This window comes from Lutra lutra, chromosome 1 (genome assembly GCF_902655055.1).
Source record: "Lutra lutra chromosome 1, mLutLut1.2, whole genome shotgun sequence".
Taxonomy (NCBI): domain Eukaryota; kingdom Metazoa; phylum Chordata; class Mammalia; order Carnivora; family Mustelidae; genus Lutra; species Lutra lutra.
The window spans coordinates 25,034,194-25,056,624 of NC_062278.1; positions in this window are offsets into that span (position 1 = coordinate 25,034,194).

A 22,431-nucleotide genomic window follows, 5' to 3' on the forward strand; every position below is an offset into this window, starting at 1 on the left:
AGAAAGCATTTATCCACAATATCATTGGACTTATATAATCAAGAAGTTGGTCATATTAATGCACGTAATGAATCACATTGGAAGAAAATTGATAATGTTAATGAATAGAACTGGAGCTGTCGGGGTGCCTGGGTGGCTCAGTGGGTTAAAGCCTCTGCCTTCGGCTCAGGTCATGGTCCCAGTGTCCTGGGATCGAGCCCCACATCGGGCTTTCTGCTCAGCAGGGAACCTGCTTCCTCCTCTCTCTCTCTGCCTGCCTCTCTGCCTACTTGTGATCTCTATCTGTCAAATAAATAAATAGAATCTTTAAAAAAAAAAAAGAACTGGAGCTGTCCCCTTTAGCACACACATTTACTCATTCTCTGAAAACAGATAAATATGTACTGGTTACCTCTTATGCACTACGTGATGATACTGTATCTGAGATGAACTAATTGTCTAGTGAAAAGGAAAGACATATGAAGATAACTTAATGGTACAAGCAAGACAAGCAACAAAAAATACATGAACAAAAAGCTCAGATCACAGAAGGTAACAACTCTCATAGTGACACATCATAGGGCTTCAAAGACGAGATGATATTTAATATTCATGTTTATTTAGCTGCTTTTGTTTATGTAGGATTAAATGGATTTTTTAATCTAATATTGGTTGCTTGCTCTATTAATTTTACAAAGCAGATATTGCCTTTTAAGTTGTAATAGGATAAAGCAACTATTGAATTATCACTGAGTTATCACTTATGCTCTGTTTTACAATTGTTTAAGTGAAAAAGCGTCCATCTTCTTTGAGTCGGAAAAACAAATGAATGGGAAGAATGTGATAAGGGGGGAATAGGTCTGTGGATCCACTTACTACTATTTACTAAGATAGGTTTAGGGGCATGGTGTTCTCTTAGATACATACATTGTGAAATTTCCACTACAAGGAAGCTAATTAATATATCCATCACCATCCAACAACGTCATTTTTTTTCTTTTTTTTTTTAAGTTTTTATTTATTTATTTATTTATTTGAGAGAGAGAATGAGAGAGAGAGCATGAGAGGAGAGAGGTCAGCAGGAGAAGCAGACTCCCTGCTCAGCAGGGAACCTGATGTGGGACTCGATCCTGGGACTCCAGGATCATGATCTGAGCTGAAGGCAGTTGCTTAACCAACTGAGCCACCCAGGAGCCCCAACATCATTTTTTTGTTTTCTTTTTCTCCCTCCCTCTTCCTCTCATCTTTGTCTGCCTGTCTGCCTGTCTTCTTTCCTTACTCCCTTTCATATAGTCCTGTAGTTCTAGTATTTATGTTAAATGAGGATGAATAGCTTGGAGTTGCTTGTGGTCTTCAGATGGTTGAAACTTATTTCAACTTCATAAAGACTGTTTTTTTGCTGCTGCTGTTTTACCATTAATAAGAAGATTACACTTTGAAATGAATATTGAAGATGGAGTCTTAAAATTTTACTGAGAAGAGTTTACAGTAACTAAATTTTAATATCTACTTAACTATCACTGATGTATGTGAGAAAAAAAGTATGTACTAGACAAGTTCACAAGTCAATAGTATAAAGGATTTTACAAAAAATACAAAAATAAGTGCATCTTTCACTCTACTAATTAATGTATAGAAAGCATGATATAATGAGTCTTCCTTATTCTACACAGACAACACCATAGAGGCATACCTTGGAGATATTGCAGATTCAGCCCCAGACCATCACAATTAAGTGGATATCATAATAAAACAGATCATTTTTTTAATTTCCCAGTGCATATAAAAGTTATATTTATACTATATTGTAGTCTATGAAGTGGGCAGCAGCATTATGTCTAAAAAATATACATACTCTAATTTAAAAAGACTGTATTGTGAAAAATGCTAATCATCATCTGAACTTTCAGGGAGTCATAATCTTTATGCTGGTGGAGGTCTTGCCTCAGTGTTGAAGGCTGCTGACTGATCAGGGGGATGGTTGCCAAAGGCTGGGTGGCAGTGGCAATCTCTTAAAATAAGACAACAGTGAAGTTTCCCATATGTGCTGACTCCTTCTTTCACTTGAACACTTAGAGGCTATTATAAGGTTATTAACCTAATTTCAATATTGCTGTGTGTCAGAAAATAGGGAGGCCTGAGGGGGGAGAGAGAGAGAGATGGGAGAAAAGCTCACTTATTGAGCAGTGAGAACACATTCAACATTCATTAAGTTCAACATCTTATAGGGATGTGGTTTGTGGTGTTCCCAAACAATTACAATTGTAACATCAAATATCACTGATCACAGATCACCATAAAAAATATAATAACAAAAAAGTTTGAAATATTGTGATAATTACCAAAACACGACACCAAGACATGAAGTGAGCAAATGCTATTGGACAAACGGTGCTGATAGACTTGTTTGATGCAGGATTGCCACAGACTTTCAGTTGATCAAACCCACAATATCCATGAAGCACAATAAAGGAAAGAACAGTAAAGTGAGGTACTCCTGTACCTGTGAGTTTTGGACACATCTTGTCATTTATAATATCCCATGGATGGGGGCGCCTGGGTGGCTCAGTGGGTTAAGCCTCTGCCTTTACCTCAGGTCATGATCCCAGGGTCCTGGGATCAAGCCCCCGCATCAGGCTCCCTGCTCAGCGGGGAGCCTGCTTCCTCCTCTCTCTCTCTCTCTGCCTGCCTCTCTGCCTACTGTGATCTCTCTCTGTCAAATAAATAAATAAAATCTTAAAAAAAAAAAAAAAAGCTAATTTAATATCCCATGGATGGTGAGTAAGACACCTAGGAGTATTAAAATAATAATACAAAAGAAATAAAAATATTTACAGAAAAAAAAAAAGAAAAGACAAAAGATATGCAATGAAAAGGCAAAGACCTGGAGTAACCAACACAATAATATTGAGGGTAAAAAACAAAATTGGATGACCGACAATATTCAACTTCAGGACTTAATGTAAAGCTATAGTAACCAAAAGAGTATGATATTGATAAAAGAATAGACAAATAGTTCAATGGAAGAAAATAGAAGATCCCAAACATAAACCCACACATATAAAAACAATTGATCTTTGATAAAAGAACAATTAAAAGAACATTAAAAATGTATGTAATATTTCAAGTAGAGTCAGTAATATATATCCCATACATAGCATAGAATGCATGTAAAAATGCATCCCACATGGTAATATTTCACTTAAGTGTGAAAACAGAGTCTAATGACTCAAAATATTTAATAGTGGGACTGACTGCTTTTGAATATGGTGAATTCTTTGTCATTGGAATTGTTAAAGCAGAAGCTAGATTATTATCCTCTGGATATGGTGCCAAAGAGATTTACATGTGCATGGATGGGTGGGAGAAAATAAATTCTCAACATACCCAATCATGATTTTACATAATTTCATAGGAAATTAACCCTCAGATTACCCATAAGGAAATTAATGACTTTATTACTCATTGATTTTTTAAAAATTTTGATATAGGAGTACCAAATTATGACTCCCTCTTTGAAAAAAAAGGAAACAAAAGGGGGCGCCTGGGTGGCTCAGTGGGTTAGGCTGCTGCCTTCGGCTCAGGTCATGATATCGGAGTCCTAGGATCGAGCCCCGCATCGGGCTCTCTGCTCGGCAGGGAGCCTGCTTCCTCCTCTCTCTCTGCCTGCCTCTCTGCCTGCTTGTGATCTCTCTGTCAAATAAATAAATAAAATCTTAAAAAAAAAAAAACACGATTTAAAAAGTAAACAAAAGAATGCAGTGTGTGAACTTTGCCTCCTAATTCCAACAAACCAATTAAAGTAATCTTTAGGACAGTGAAGAAAACTTGAATTTGGGCTGGGTGTTTTAGATTTATAATAATGTAGCATTTTGGGGATGTTAGTGATATGGTGGCAATGTACAATGAAAACATCCCCATTAGTAATGGGTGAATTATTACAAATTCTAAGGTTTGCTTTAAAAATATAAAGAAATAAAAAATATATAGGAGGCTATCTGAAGAAAAATTGACAAAAGTACTGAACACATAGTCATCATTATATTATTCATTATGTCGTATTTTGTTTACTCTGTGTATGTTTGAAATTTCTTGTTATGAATTGTGTAATAAAAATTATTACTAAAAAAATAGGAATAGCAAGACAATTGTTATTGTATGACAGTAACAAGTCATCAGATATTTGTTTCAGTACTCTGAAAGGCAGACTTTAACAAAGCCAGGAAATGAGAATTCAGAGGATAATAGTTTAAGGAAAATGCTGCTGTTCTCAGAGAGATAGGGGAAATTGTTGAGTGCATGAAAGATTAACAGGAAAACAAAAAAGGTATATAAGGGATAAGGGAGATATGTTGTATGACACGGTTATTAATATGTACATAGTCCTGATAATTAAAGCACTGAATATGGAATTAATTTTTAAATGGGGCTATAAAAATATTGGGAATGGAGAAGGGAAGGAAAATTTTAAAAGACTCCTATCAGTCTAAAGAAAGAGACTATCTGACTTTGCTAATATAATATGTTTAAGTACTAACCAATATTATTTACAATAGAAGTTAAAATTTCCATTTACCACTTAAAGGTCATTAGGTAATGTAAAAAATATTGATTTATGAAATAATTGTTAAGTAACCATTTATTTGTATATGTATGTATATATGTATACATTGTATATATATGTGTATATATATGTGTATATAAGTATATATAGAAATATATTGAAAACATTGTAAAAATTTTGGGGAAATATTGCCCCTAAGGAAGCAAGTATTTATTTGTGTGTGTATATGTGTGTGTGTGTGTGTGTGTGTGTGTATGTGTGTGTGTGTGTGCGCAGAAATATATTGAAGCATTGTAAAAATTTGGGAAAATATTGCCCCTCAGGAAGTTTGAAAACTTACATTGCTTTTTCTGATTATCTGATCTATATTTGTTTGAAGTATTTTATGTGTGTACACATCTGTGCATATGTAAGTTCTTATAGCCCTTCCAAAGATGAATTGAACTGTATCATTACATCATTTTAAGGCATTATTGTGAGTTGATATCTGCTATCAAATTTATTATTTCTAATCAAATTTATTTTTAATAGCCAATACTTTTAGAGCAGGAAGTGCATTGTGCTATCAAAAATACTGTACATTCCACCTTTTTTCTTATCTGATTAACCAAATTTGCTTCAGCCATCACTTTTCAGGAGCACACAACCCACAGAGCCTTGGCCTCAGAACAGGTCAGTAAAGGGCCATGTCACGTTCAGCAGTACAAGGGATTAGGCTGACTCATGGATGTGTATGTTCATAGAATGGTCATTTAATACAAAAGCTAAGTTCTTCACTAATTTTGTTCTATGAACTGGATTTCCCTGGGGTCACTTCAAATAAAGAAACATTGATAAAACAGAAAAAAAGGGAGAAAAAATAAAATAAGTATATTAAGAACAGTTCAGAGGACAAAGTTACAGTGGGTTATTACAAAAAGCTGTTAAATCTCATGAAAATTTGGATCTTTGTCCTTGTGGATCCAATTCATGCAGATCTCAGTATTTTCAAAACATTAGTATTTTGAAATACTAATGCAGCATTTTTACTAATGTAGCATCACTAATGTTACTAATAAGACTAATGCCACATTTTTCTAACATTCCCCAAATTCAGATAACAGGGAAATAATCAAAGAAGGCAGGATTTATAGGCTATGTCTTTTTCTTAAGTGTTTATGTAGATAACTTGTTGATATTTGTGGAGATCTTAGATTTAAATATTTTAAAATTCTTAAACCATTAAATAATTTTAGCACCATCTCATTACAGAATATTGAAAATACTGAGATATATTCTTCATCTCTGAGAAAATCTGAATATTTTTCATGATAAAAATACAGACATATACATCTTTGAGTATCCTCAAGTATCCAGTAAAATCCTCTAAATATAATTGCTTGGAAGGTTTGAAGTTTATGGTAGAGTAGCTAAATTTACTTTATTTCACACTCAAAAAGCTCAAAGAACCAGCACTCTTAGATTAAACTTAATTTAGGGCTGACTGTATTTTTCATTATTTAGTTCTGTGAAATAGATACCATGTGTATCCTGCAGTAACCTATTGACCTATTGGCTCAACTTCAAGCCCTTATCTCTTTCACTCCAACAGAGATACTACATACTAATTTGTGATTCTGATTGTTAAGTATGAAGGGTGCTCAGATTCGATACTGATGGCATGCAGCGTTGAGCAGATGAGATCTTCTGACCACAAGCCCTGCAGTCAAGCCTCAAAACTGGTCCCCGGTTTATGCATTTGCTGTGAATTAGTTTTTAACTTAAAATTCCATAAATGCCCATGTCTTTCTAGGAACATATGGTTCATTCTGCACAGAAATTCAGCAGTTAAAGTATAGCCATCTGCACCGGTGGTTCATTGCATGACTTATTGTCCTGCTTACTGGTTTCCTTTATTATTCTTGCCAAAGATTGCGGACATCCTATAAGCTCAGCTGAAAATCACTTTTATTTAATGCAGATAACTTCATTTTTTATTTCACCTCCTCATGTTTGAACTTTCTCATTTTGCTTTCATTTCTCCCATTTATACCCATTTGCTTCATATCTACATTTTATCTTTCTATTGTCCCTAAAGACTTAAAAGTATTTTGAGCAAATGCTCAAATACTAGGTATATGGAATAGATATATGGGAATACTCAAGTGGAGAAGAATCTAGAAGAATTAATGGACTTAAAGACTTTACAAATGATATCTGTTTTATACAGTTTATCTGCCTTTTTGATATTACTTGTAAAAATTTATCTTTATAAATGTTCCTTTAGACATATTTGGACACCTATGCCCAGCAAGTATAAAAAGACTTCGACTGAGATAGGCGCAGTAGCTTCTCTTGTTAGAACAAAGGGATTGGAGAGATACCAGTTTCCATAGTTCTTCTCCCTTCCCTATTCCTTCACACTTCCCGAGTCCAGACTATGGTTTACACTGCAAACCCTCCTGGTATTGCACCAGATTCATCTTTCTTATTTTTTTCACTGTAGACATGTAATGAAAATATAAATATACTGCGTTGACAATAGGATAAATTAGAAATAAGTCCTGAGGTTTAAGATTTTAGGGGAGTTGACCCAGTCTATTTTTGACTAGCCCACTGCTTGCCTCCTATTCTCCAATTAAATTGAGCTATTATGTTCTCCATGAAATTGAGCTATCTTCAGATTTCATGCCTCTGAAAACAACTTTTATCAAAATGAAATAGCTCCCAACTCCACACTCTTTCACATTTCCAAGCATCCTTTTAGATTAAATGGAAGATCCATTTCCATTTAAGTTTCTTCAATTCACTAAGTCCAAATGTGACTACTTTTGGTGAATATCTATAGCTTTCCACCCATTTTTTCTTAAGAAATCTTATGTGTTACAGATATTTACCCCTACGTTACATTCTTTACTTGACACAAACTTCCAGAAACTAGGGTTTCTGAAGGCTAAGGTATGAATAATTTCCTACTATTCTCATTAGATGAAGAAAATAACTTATTGATAAAATGTGATAACACCACGGGAAGAGAGGAACAGGGATTTTAATTTTACCTTCTTGTGTCTATATTGGAGAGTAGAATATATAGTCCTGTTAGTAGCAAATAAAGGAATCGTAGTCTATCAATCAATCAATCAGCTAACCAAATCAATGTGAGGAAAATCATGATGGTGAAATGATTATGGTAACCTTGATAGCTAGACTTTTTACTAAACACTCGTTTGTCCATTCAGAGAGAAAATTTTCTAGGCTTTATCTCAGTTACTCTTTGCAACATAGCTAGGAGGTTGTATAATCTTCATTTTCTAAGAATGAGTTAAGTAAAGTTAATAAAAATGAACCAAAATTTTATCCCTTTGCTATCTAGCTCTTAAGCCTTGGTTCATAATAGTTTGCTTACTTTTCAAGAACAAAAGTGAAGGATAATTACAATGTACGTCCAATATTCAACATATGTAAAATAAGATAATGTGTGGCTGGGTGGCTGAATCTGCAAGCCCATGTAACTCAGGTTTTTCAAGGGAAAAGAAATGAAAATAAAATCTTGAGATGAAGATTTTGTAATAATGAGATTTTCAGGGAAGGCAAAATGTGTTCTCTGATTTAAAACTTAACATATTTCTCAAAAGATTTTTTTATTGCAGTATAGTTGACACATGTTACATTAGTTTTAGTGAGTTGAAAGTCGATATGTTATGCTATACTCACACAAGCATAGCTACCATCTGTCATCATACAATTCTATGATTGTCATTTATTTCATTGTTAAATGACTCCCAACTGCATCAATAGAACTGAATCCTAGGGACACTGAGTTTACATTTATTTATTTCTGATTAAAACCCAATGTTGACCCTGAAAAAAAAAAAAACCTCCAAATATCTATAATACATTTGCCTCATGGGAGAATGAGTTACATTTCCCTGCCTCAAATATCCACAGGAAAACTAAAAAATTCAGTCTCTTAATATTGCATTAGGGAAAAAACATTCAACTAAACTATTATAATATAGCAAATTTCATGAGTCAAATGTTTTTTCTATTATATTCCAAACTGCATGTATATTTTATAATTTTCATCTTGCTTGATAAGTTGGATTAGATATGGTTTCCTTTTTCTTTTACCTGTCTTTGCTTCCATCAGTGCTACTCATGATTTTTCATTTATCTCTATGTGACTTTCATCTTTTTACCTATTTTTTTTTTTAGTTTCTTCTCATCGAATCAACTTCAGGGAGTGAGGATTTTAAATGTTCTGCTTTAGGGTCCCCTCTCACTGAATGGTCCCCTTCTAAATTATCTATTAAGTGTATCTCTTTTCAAATTTTTTTTTCCTCCAGATACATATCTGTATATTTAATATATGTATTTGGATTCTTTTGGACCTCAACTAGGCAAGCAGCATTTTTCACATCACACTACTTTCTCTTCCATGGTTTCCTACCTCATTAAAAGGCACCATCATCTCCTGAATTACTCAAGACAGAGTTAGGACTTAGTTTTGACCTCCTGCCCCACTCACTGAGTTAGGACAATTTTAGACCTACATATTGCAAATCTTCCACAGCTCCCCTTCTCCAAAATGCCAAGCAGTGTATTGAATTCTCCATCATCACTGCTCACCTGTTTAACAAGGTCCACTCTTGTTCAAAAACCCATGCACTTTTCTCTGCAATGCTGTGTGAATGAACTTTAAAACTCAAATATAATTAGGACACATCCTTGTTTAGAACGCTTTAGAGGTTGTTTCCTTTTCTTTGTATAAAGGGCAATCTCAACATGTTGCTGGAAACTCCATGTCTTCCTTTCTTTCCAGTCTTAAACGTATTGTTTCTTCCTTGTTTCCTATGTTCTAGGTGTGGCTTTCTTTCAGTTCCTCAAATATTCTGTTTTACTCCTGCTGTCTACATTCCCCAGTTATTTTCCTTATGGAGCATACTTCCTTTCCACACTCATCTGCCTGTCAACAACCCCAACAACTCCTGCTCCATACAAATACACTATGTCCCTTAAATCCTATTAAATGTGAGGTCAGAGCTTCCATGCTTACTTGGAAAGAATTTCTTGAGTCCGCAGTCTGGCTAAGTGTCTAGGTTATACCCTTCCCTAATATCTTGCTACACTCTGTAGTGCTTAAATACATGTGTGATATCTCTATTCTTAGCTAAATTTTAATTTCCATGAGAAGATGGTTATATTTAATTTCTTCCTGGCTCCTTCTCCACTTTGTATAGAACCTAGTACCTCAGTGTTCACTGGATGGAGAACCTAACCTATCACGGTATATTGTAGTTAACAGGAATATAATGAAGATTTGGATAAGTTAAGTTTTTGAACTTGAAGTAGATAGAAAAGTTTTTGAAATATGCCTGAATAATAACACAAAAGAAGGAAGAAGGGGTCTCTCTGTGCTTATATCATTTTGCCCTTCCTTAGAAAAAAACAAAGAAATAAATAATAGTGAGTTATTTAGATTGGTGCTAATATTTATTTTGGGTGGTATTTTACCAGGTTTGGACTACTCCCTTTGTGGGAATATAATTACTCTTAAGCAGCACAGAGTAAAATCATTAAAGAAGGATTAATGTCTCTCAACTATAAATTGAAAGTCAAATTATAATAATACTTTATCAATGAAAACAAATATAAGGCTTGAGTATAGTGATCTTATCTTTACTTTGAAACCTTTTAAAATATAAGATTTCTTTTCAAGTATACATAGTCATGAAAAAAAAATTTAGACCATCTGTCCTTCTATTGATGACAGTACAAACACAGCTTATGTCTGTAAGAACAAGTTGTTGAAATTTGTAACTATATATTAAGCTCCAGAATTTCTTTTTTTTAAAGATTTATTTATTTATTTATTTATTTATTTATTTATTTGACAGACAAAGATCACAAGTAGGCAGAGAGGCAGGCAGAGAGAAGAAGGGAAGTAGGCTCCCCAACGAGCAGAGAGCCCGATGTGGGGCTCGATCCCAGGACCCTGAAATCATGACCACAGCCAAAGACAGAGGCTTAACCCACTGAGCCACCCAGGTGCCCCAAAGCTCCAGAATTTCTAATAAACCAACAGAATAAGAAATTAAGATCCTTGGTATTATTTTCCTTTATGCATCCAAAGTAGATTTTGGAGAATGAAAGTTAACTGAATGGACAGTAACATAGTTCTCATGCTCTGAATTAGTTTGAGAAAGATAATAGAATTAGAAATAATATTAATAATGGCAACCAACAAATCTATACATCTCAAATTGCCAAAAACACTTATTTTATTAAAATATAAATTACACTAAATATTCTACCAAATAAGACCCTCCCATGATTTGGTCATTATTTTTAAATATGATGTAGTCAAGATTTTTCTAATGTCAAATTAGATAATTTTCATTTTCTCTTTGGACATGAAGTCCATCAACTTCTCTCTCCTTTCCCACTTTCTCTGTTTAGCTGATATACAAGTTTTATATTATCTTTATAAGAGGGAAAAGAAATATATTTTGAGTGATCTAAGAATCCCAAGCTTCATGCATTAATATAGACCTCTGAAGAAATTCTCATGTTGGAATATTGTGCTGTTAGTACATTGTTCTTCAATCATTTAAGTAATACTTTTGTATTTTCTAGTTCTAATTCTTTATTTCCTATGCTATTATTCTACAAGAGATTTGTCCTTTTTTGCTTGCTTTACAGGGACCTAAGTGTCCTTTGAAGAGCTCTTCTTTCTTTTAAGAGTATCTCTTCACTTTAGTTCTTTTGAATCAACCAACCTCTAGAAAAAGCCATATGATTCCAAATTCATTCTTTATCTCTGGTCAGGAAACACAATTGTTCCTATCTTTCAGCAATTTTCAAAAACCCTCACATTAGTGTTGAGTTAGTGACTCAACAAAACGACATGCTCTGAAAAGCTTATTCTTTGGTTCAATCAAGAGAATAAAATTAAAGAAAGAACTTGTATAATCCAGCTCCTAAGAATTTGTTGTTGTTTGCTTGTTTTTGAAATTGACATGAAGTGGTTAATCCCATACATTGAGACTGATGATTTAAAAAAAAAATAGGTTAAAAGTCAAAAAATTATAGACATACACATCATTCTTTATGCTCTATATTAGAATTGAGCTACTAGCAATAACCATTATAGACTGTCTACAGGTCATTAGATGACACTTGGGATTCTTGAGCAGTATGGCCTATGTAACTGCTTCTTCACTTGCATCAATTCTTGTATCCTATCATTTCAACTTGTGATTTTACTTTTAACAGATCAATTTCTGGAAATGCTTTGAAACTTTTAGTAATAATTAGAACTCAGTTCCTACTCCAAGAAGAAGCCATCATAGAGTTTTGCAGGAGAGTCTGGCATTAGGAACATCATAAAGTTATCTCTTTAGGAGTGGGAGAATCACTCAAGAAATGATATTAAGACACAAGGAGAAAAATAGTTAAGATAATAAATTGCATTCTGAATGTGTAATTGACCACAAGTAAGGGAAGTAAAGGGTAAATTTTGAGAGGCAAGGAAAAATGCCACATTAAGTATAAACATTATCTTAAATCACTTTTAAGAGAAAAAAACATACGTTTTGAAACAACAAACCGCTGAAAAGAGAGAATTGTCATATTGTTTTAAAAGACCTGAAATGCATTACCACTGAAAGAAATTATAAAATTGTCTTCCTTTGAGTTCTGAGAATGAAGTAGAATAATAAAGTGTCTGAGAGTGTTCAGGAAAGGAGAGAGACTAATTGCACTCTCAAGGTCTTTCCCAAATCGATAATTTTATTAATACTTCATTAACTTTAGTCATATTAAATAAAAACTGTCATAAAACAAAAATTCATTTTGTGGTCATAGAAGTTACATTTTTACCCATAGTACTTTCCCTTTCTGATAATTTCAGAATAATAGTCAATAACACAATCACATGGAGAAAGTACTATATAGCTAAAAAAAAAAAAATGCATTGAAAATTGGCCTCCAAATATTTAACTAAGGTACAAAGTTTTGCATAAGATCTACTTGAAATAAAACCTCTGATTGTATTGGAATAGAATATAAGGGGAAAAAACAAGAAATATACATGCGTATCCTTCAATTTTACTGTTTTTTTGTTGTTCAGAAATAGATTTATTTTAACAATAGTTTAACAAATACTCTATAATGCTTTACAATTATAGTTTCACATATGTTTCCATTTGCAATTTCATTTAAATGATCTCTAAACCTGCATTCCAAATTAGGAGCTAGCAGAGTAGGCTGACTATTGCTTTTCCCACTTAAAAAAGAATAGTTCCATTTCTTCTGTAGTGTTTTAATTTTGTACTTTCATAAAATTTTATTTGCAAAAAGTCCAACTGCATGTAAAAATTTACTAGACATCACTACTTTAAAGTGATTTTTGCAATTCCCCAAGCAAACTGAAAAACTCAAATATGTTAGTACACTTGAAACTATGAGAATTGTAAACCCTTGAATTAAGGTCTTAATATTGCATTTTGTATAAGACTAAGATCTTTATCTTATACAGCATGTTTTAAATGTACAAAATTAACCAAATTAAAAACTATACATAGATTATGGAAGTCTGGGCTTAAATAAACAAGTTGTTCAAAACTATTTTTATTTTGTATTAAAAATATCTGTAGATGACTTCATATTTTAAGTTTTCCAAATTCATGGCTTTGTTGTTGTTTTTTCCCCACTGTTTTGATATTTTCAAGAAATTACAGCAGTTTTATTTGGGAATGGGTTAATCTTTGATAGTAATATTTATGAAGATATCTCATTAATTTAAAACATTATAAATATCTAAGAAGATAAGTGGTATGGTTTTAAATAATTAGAGGACTGCCAAAAGTATTCCATTTCCTGGCCAATAAATATGGAATGAGCCTGAACAGTAATCAGACGACCTCTGAAAATTTTACCTTTTTGGTTATTATACTGATGTTAATAAGGTTAGACAATCTTCACTTAATTCAATTTTATGATAATATTATGATTGAATATTTAAAAAGATGCAATTAAGAATTCAATAAAATGCTATAATATTTCATACCTGAAATATATTTTTTAATATAACCTCTTTTAAAATTCAGATCTTTTAGTTCTCTAAGGAAAAGCAATAGTAAAGGTTAAAACACAACATAGAAAAAAAGATGGGAGTCACTTGGCAGAGGTGGCTCAGGCGGGAGCTGGTCTCCTCCAGATACTGGCAGCTGCAGAGGGGCAAGTGGCGGCGGGAGCTGGAGGCCCAGCAGCTGAGGTAGTGCTGAGCTAGGGTAACTGAGACAGAAGATAGAATTAGTGATCTGGAGGACAAGCAGATAGAGAGAAAGGATCAGGAGGAAGCATGGAACAAACAGCTAGAAACCACAAAAACAGAATCAGGGAAATAAATGATGCCATGAAACGTTCCAACATCAGAATTATTGGAATTTCTGAAGAGGAGGAGAAAGAAAGAAGTCTAGAAGATATAGTGGAACAAGTTCTCCATAAAAATTTTCCCAATCTCGCGAATGGAACCAGCGTTCATGTACTAGAGGCAGAATGGTCTCCCCCCAAGATTATAGATTCTAAAAAAAAAAATCAAGACATCTGTTAGTAAAACTGAGAAATCATAATTGTAGATATAATCTCTTGAAAGCTGCTAGGGCAAAGAGGCTTCTTACGTACAGAGGAAAGCCCATCAGAATAACGTCAGACCTGTCCACAGAAACCTGGCAAGCCTGAAAGGGCTGGCAAGATATATTCAGGGCACTAAATGAGAAGAACATGCAGCCAAGAATACTTTATCCAGCAAGACTGACATTCAAAATGGATGGAGAGATAAAGAGATTCCAAGACCAGCAAGGCTTAAAAGAGTATGTGACCACCAAGCCGACACTGCAGGAAATATTAAGGGGGGTTCTATAAAAGAGGGAAAATCCTAAGAATATTATTGAACAGAAATATAAAGACAATCTACAGAAAGAAAGAATTCAAAGGTAACATGATGTCAATAAAAACCTATCTATCAATAAGCACTCTCAATGTGAATGACGTAAATGTGCCCATAAAACAACACAGGGTTGCAGATTGGATAAAACGATAGGACCCATCCATATATTGTCTACAAGAGACCCATTTTGAACATAAGGGTACACCCAGACTGAAAGTGAAGGGATGGAGAAGCATCTTTCATGCCAATGGGCCTCAAAAGAAGGCTGGGGTAGCGATTCTCATATCAGATAAATTAGATTTTAAACTAAAGACTGTAGTCAGAGATACAGAAGGACACTACATCATTCTTAAAGGGACTATCCACCATGATGATCTAACAATTGTAAATATCTATGCCCCCAATATGGGAGCAGCCAATTACATAAGAAAACTGTTAATCAAGATAAAGAGTCATATTGATATGAATACATTAATAGTAGGAGATCTTAACACAACTCTCTCAGTAATAGAGAGATCATCGAAGCAGAAAATCAATAAAGAAACAAGAACATTGAATGACACAGTGGACCAGATGGGCCTCATAGATATATACAGGACATTCCACCATAAAACAACAGAATACTCATTCTTCTCAAGTGCACATGGAACCTTTTCCAGAATAGACCACATACCGGGTCACAAATCAGGACTCTACCAATACCAAAAGACTGAGATTATTCCCTGCTTATTCTCAGATCACAATGCTTTGAAACTGGAGCTCAATCACAAGGAAAGTTTGGAAGGAACTCAAACACCTGGAAGCTAAAGACCACCTTGCTTAAGAATGCTTGGATCAACCAGGAGATCAAAGAAGAACTTAAACAATTCATGGAAACCAATGAGAATGAAGACACTTCGGTCCAAAACCTATGGGATACTGCAAAGGCGGTCCTAAGGGGGAAATACATAGCCATCCAAGCCTCCCTCAAAAAAAAAATACAAAAATCTAGAATATACCAGCTGTCTCTACACCTTAAAGAACTGGAGAATCAACAACAAATCAAACCAACTCCACACATAAGAAGGGAAATAATCAAGATTAGAGCAGAGATCAATGAGGTAGAAACTAGAGATACAGTAGAACGTATCAATGTAACTAGAAGCTGGTTTTTTGAAAGAATCAATAAGATTGATAAACCATTGGCCACACTAATCCAAAAGAAAAGAGAGAAAGCTCAAATTAATAAAATTATGAATGAAAAGGGAGAGATCACAACTAACACCAAGGAAGTAGAAACAATCATCAGGAGTTATTATCAACAGTAATATGCCAATAAGTTAAGCAACCTAGATGAAATGGATGCATTCCTGGAAAACTATAAACTCCCAAAACTGAACCAGGAAGAAATTGACAACCTGAATAGACCAATATCTAGTAACAAGATTGAAGCAGTGATCAAAAACCTCCCAAAAAACAAGAGCCCAGGACCTAACAGATTCCCTGAGGAATTCTACCAAACTTTCAAAGAAGAAATAATGCCTATTCTCCTGAAGCTGTTTCAAAAAATTGAAGCAGAAGGAAAACTTCAAGACTCTTTTTATGAAGCCAGCATTACCCCGATTCCCAAACCAGGCAAAGACCACACCAAAAAGGAGACTTTCAGACTAATATCACTGATGAATATGGATGCTAAGATTCTCAACAAGATCTTAGCAAACAGGATCCAACAGCACATTAAAAAGATTATCCACCATGACTAGGATGGTTCAACATTTGCAAATCAATCAATGTGATAAAACAAATCAGTAAGCGAAGAGAGAAGAAAAACATGGTCCTCTCAATTGATGCAGAAAAAGCATTTGACAAAATCCAGCATCCGTTCCTGATTAAAACACTTCAAAGTATAGGGATAGAGGGAACATTCCTGAACTTCATAAAATCTATCTATGAAAGACCCACAGCAAATATCATCCTCAATGGGAAAAAGCTCACAGCCTTCCCGTTAATATCAGGAACACGACAAGGATGTCCACTCTCACCACTCTTGTTCAACATAGTATTAGAAGTCCTAGCAACAGCAATCAGACAACAAGGAGAAATCAAAGTTATCTAAATTGGCAGGGAATAAGTCAAACTCTCTCTCTTCACAGATGACATGATTCTTTATATGGAAAACCCCAAAGACTCCACCCCCAAACTACTAGAACTCATACAGCAGGATACAAAGTCAATGTACAGAAATCAGTGGCTTTCTTATACACTAACAATGAAAATACAGAAAGGGAAATTAGAGAATCGATTCCATTTACTATAGCACCAAGAACCATAAGATACCTGGGAATAAACCTAACCAAAGAGGTAAAGGATCTGTACTCGAGGAACTACAGAACACTCATGAAAGAAATTGAAGAAGACACAAAAAGATGGAAGAACGGTCCATGCTCTTGCATGGGAAGAATAAACATTGTTAAAATGTCTATACTGCCTAGAGCAATCTATACTTTTAATGCCATTCTGATAAAAATTCCACCAGTATTTTTCAAAGAGCTGGAGCAAATAATCCTAAAATTTATATGGAATCAGAAGAGACCCCGAATTGCTAAGGAAATGTTGAAAAACAAAAAAGCTGGCGGCATCACATTACCAGATTTCAAGCTTTACTACAAAGCTGTGATCACCAAGACAGCATGGTACTGCCATAAAAACAGACACATAGACCAGTGAACAGAGAAGAGAGCCCAGATATGGACCCTCAACTCTATGGTCAAATAATCTTCGACAAAGCAGGAAAAAAGATACAGTGGAAAAAAGACAGTCTCTTCAATAAATGGTGCTGGGAAAATTGGACAGCTATATGTAGAAGATTGAAGCTCTACCATTCCCTTACACCATACACAAAGATAAACTCGAAATGGTAAAAAGACCTCAACGTGAGACAGGAATCCATCAGAATTCTAGAGGAGAACATAGGCAGTAATCTCTTTGATATCAGCCACAGCAACTTCTTTCAAGATATGTCTCCAAAGGCAAAGGAAACAAAAGCGAAAATGAACTTTTGGGACTTCATCAAGATCAAAAGCTTCTGCACAGCAAAGGAAACAGTCAACAAAACAAAAAGGCAACCCACAGAATGGGAGAAGATATTTGCAAATGACAGTACAGACCAAAGGCTGATATCCAGGATCTATAAAGAACTTCTCAAACTCAACACACACAAAACAGATAATCATGCCAAAAAATGGACAGAAGACATGAAGAGACACTCTCCAATGAAGACATAAAAATGGTTATCAGACACATGAAAAAATGTTCATCATCACTAGTCATCAGGGAGATTCAAATTAAAAGCACATTGAGATACCACCTTACACCAGTTAGAATGGCCAAAATTAGCAAGACAGGAAACAACATGTGTTGGAGAGGATGTGGAGAAAGGGGAACCCTCTTACACTGTTGATGGGAATGCAAGTTGGTGCAGCCACTTTGGAGAACAGTGTGGAGATTCCTCAAGAAATTAAAAATAGAGCTTCCCTATGACCCTGCAATTGCATTCCTGGGTATTCACCCCAAAGATACAGATACAGATGTAGTGAAAAAAGGGCCATCTGTACCCCAATGTTTATAGCAGCAATGGCCACAGTCGCCAAACTGTGGAAAGAACCAAGATGCCTTTCAACGGATGAATGGATAAGGAAGATGTGGTCCATATACACTATGGAGTATTATGCCTCCATCAGAAAGGATGAATACCCAACTTTTGTAGCAACATGGACGGGACTGGAAGAGATTATGCTGAGTGAAATAAGTCACGCAGAGAGAGTCAATTATCATATGGCCTCACTTATTTGTGGAGAATAACAAATAACATGGAAGACATAGGGAGATGGAGAGGAGATGGGAGTTGAGGGAAATTGGAAGGGGAGGGGAACCATGGGAGACTATGGACTCTGAAAAACAATCTGAGGGTTTTGAAGAGGCAGGGGGTGGGAGGTTGGGGGAACCAGGTGGAGGGTATTAAGGAGGGCACGTATTGCATGGAGCACTGGGTGTGGTGCAAAAACAATGAAATCTGTTATGCTGAAAATAAATTAAAAAACAAAAGAAAAGAAAAAAGATGGGGGATAAGAAGAAGCAAGGAATAATTTGTAAAGAAAACATATTTTATCCTATAAAATATGTATTTTTAAACATGTAAATACAATATGCTACTTTGTGTTGTAGTGGAGGGATTCATCATTTTACTGACACATATATTTTTATTTATTTGTGGTCCTCTTTTATGAAAAATCTCATGTCAAGAACAAAGTTAATAGGTTCTTTTTATATTGCTTCATGTGAGAGTTTCATAATTAAAACATATCCTTGTATATTCTTAAGATAATTTAAAGCACTAACTAGATAGCAATGCCATTGGTTTCCAACCATTTCTATGTATCCAATACTTTTTCTCAAATATTTTCATCTGTCAAACAAATAAAGATCTACTCCTAACAGTCCTCATTTGATGTTAGAGGAAAATAAAAAGGCCCATTTATAAATAACTATGTACTCTAGGTGGGACTTGGCATTGCTTCTCCTACTATGATGACCTTCCTTTATTTCTGATAAGAGTGACATTGGCAATATCCAAATGCACGACATTGCCTAAGTTATAAATCTAAAGGATAGCTCTTATGTTCAGTTTTTCAAAACTCTGTTTGAAATTTATACACTGTTAGGAAGAGAATAGCCCAATCTTTTGTGTGCCATGACATAATAAGGAAAAATTTTGAAGCCCACCTCTTTTACAGTAAAAACAGATGGAAGTAGAATTGCTCGAGTTCTCTAGAACAGCTACAAATGAGTTGACATGGATCAATCACACAGCACATTTTTGGCCCATACTGCACAATCAAATAAAGAGTTTCCTACCCTGCTAAAAACTTCTTTTCCCTTTCCTTAGGGGCCTGGGACACACAAGCTTAATCTGAGTTGAATGAGACACTTGTTAGTAGAAGCGAATGGGAGATGCATCATCTTCGAGAGATGATTATGAGCAAGAAAGATATAAATATTAATATGAACGTGGGAAGAAAGCAACATGATTATTCCAAACTGAATGTTTTAAATTAAATAACAAAGTGATTTAATAATCTTATTTTAGTCTAGAAACATAGGGGTGACTTACAGATTTAGTAAAAAAGACAGCTTTATTTAAAAAGCTGTAATGCAATACTATCTGCATTAAGATCATTTTAAGGAGCAATTTTCTATTTTAAATTTATAAATATAGGCTATATTCTAATATATGATATGTGAATATGGAGTAAGTATATACCTTAAATTTGAATCTTTAAAAATTTAGGGTTTTTGTTTTTGTTTTTTTGAGAAAAATACATTGGAGATCCAAAAAGAGTACAAAAATCAGGTATAATATAAAGAAAATGAAAATAACTGATGTAAAAATAATTCTGTTACTCCTTTATTTCTCTCCTAAATTAGGAACTTAGTTGTGTTTGTTTATTTGTTTGTTTGGGTTCGAGTTTGGTTTTTAGTTGTGGCCTTTCACCAATGTATTAGGTAATATGTAAAACAGTTGGTATTTTTGGTGTACTTTTTCACTTGACTTAGTACCACTTTTCAGTTCCTGAAAGTACTTCACACATTTCAGGTTACACATATTTGGATTTTATACTCAGCTAATCCATAGATTAATATATGGTTTCCTTGTCTGAGATTATTTTCTTGTTTTGCAGATAATTTGGAAACTTTATTTTGAGAAAAAAGGAGTAGAGGTCAAATGAATTAACTAATATATCACTTTTTTTTTTCTTTTTTCTAACCATACTCACAAACTTGCCAGCCAGATAATGCTATCCTCAAACAGACCTTAGCAACACAGTGACTCCATCTGCTCATTGCATGCTTCAGTCTCCTACATAAATTCAGAACCACGTTTACTTACAAAGAATTGATTTCCACCCGAGTGGGCAGAATCAATGGATCAACTGTTACAGATTTTACTACTTGTACCCTTGGCCAGAGCTGTGATTTGTGTTTACAATCCATAAGAGCTTTCATGCCCTTCAGATCTGCTTGTTCCAAAAAAAAAAAAAAAAAAAAAAAAAAAAAAAAAAAAATATATATATATATATATATATATAGTAATGTAATGCAACACTTTTAAAGCTATACTTCTGCCACTAATACAACAGCCTATTTACCCAATTATTTTAATTAATTAGAATAATATTATGTACTATTATTTTCATATTTTTCTCTTCAAAGACTTGATATCTACTAATTATTTCTAGCATCTATGCAAGGAAAAGCTTTTAAAATACATTGATAGTGAAGTCTAGAGGAACATGTTTGTTTTTAAGTTTAAAAAAAAACACATAATACACAAATGTATCATTTTTCACCATTTTCATTGGAAAAGATTAGCAACATTAATTAAATAGAGAAGATAGAGTGTGAGCCAGGGATGGGGTAACAGGCTGTTTTTAGAAGGAAATTTGCCAGCATATACAAAGTCTTCTTTTTCAAATAAGAAATTACAGCACTGGGTCTGTTTTCCCCCCAGAAATGTTCACAAGGTGCAAAATGTGTGTTAACGACTTATCCTAATGGAATATAACTAATGATATACTGAGAACAATCTAAATATTCATTTTGAGGGAGTTACTTAAATTATAGTATATTCATGTAATTAAAAGATTAAGTGATCAAAAAATATTAGAATAATAGATGAGGGAAGTCCCTTTGCACTGACAGAGAAAGTAGCTCATTAGATAGTAAAAATTAAGATGCAAGAGTATGTGTAAAATAATTGCTTTCTGACATTATTTTTGCTTAAAATATAAGATACAATTAAATTCTGAGTCATGATTTTTAAATTTGCTATCTTTTAAGGATCAGATTGGGTGGTGGTCTGGGTCTGAGTTTTTGGCAGACATTTGTTACTGTGTTTTGTATCATATAAAATTTTATATTTATAATCAGAAAATAATATCAAGCTATTTCAGCTGGAAACTGAAAGAAATATTTTTGTCATTTGTTAAATGAATATGTCACTACTAATTTTTAAAAAAACACATGATGACACAAAGAAATGTGTTCATTTACTATGGAAGATGTGATGATTATAATGTTTATTTGACAGACAGAAATCACAAGTAGGCAGAGAGGCAGGCAGAGAGAGAGAGGAGGAAGCAAACTCCCTGCCATGCAGAGAGCCCAATGTGGGGCTTGATCCCAGGACCCTGGGATCATGACCTGAGCTAAAGGCAAAGGTTAACCCACTGAGCCACCCAGGTGCCCCAAGTTTACTTTATTATTAAAATTTTATAAAAAGTATGGAGGATTTATCAAATAACTGAATCCCAAATCAGTAAATTTTTATTTAAAATTTATTCTTTATTTTTTCTTTTTCTTTTTTTTTTTTTACATTTTCCACTAAAGTCCCTTTACTATTCCAAGATTCCAACCATGATGTTAGATGCACTTCATTCATACTTAGTCCAAACTGGAAGCAATAAAAATATCCTTCATACACTGAACGGATAAATAAACTGTGGTACATGCATACATAGATAATGAGTTATGAAGCCATGAAAAGACATGGGTGAATCTCAAATGCATATTGCTAAGTCAAAGAAGACAATCTGAAAAGGCTAACACTCTGTGATTCCAATCATAGGACATTCTGGAAAAGGCAACACTATAGAAACAGTAAAAAGATCACTGGTAGCCAAGAGTTTGGAGAAAGAAGGGAAAGGATGGATAGGTAAGTCACAGGGGATTTTTTTGGATGGTGAAACTATTCCTTATAATACTATAATTGTGGAAATATGAAATAATACATTTTAAAATTCATAAACCTTTACAACACAAAGAATAAACTTAAACGTACAGGGGCTCCTGGCCAGCTCAGTCGGTAGAGCATGTGATTATTTTTTTTTTAAGATTTTATTTATTTATTTGACAGACAGAG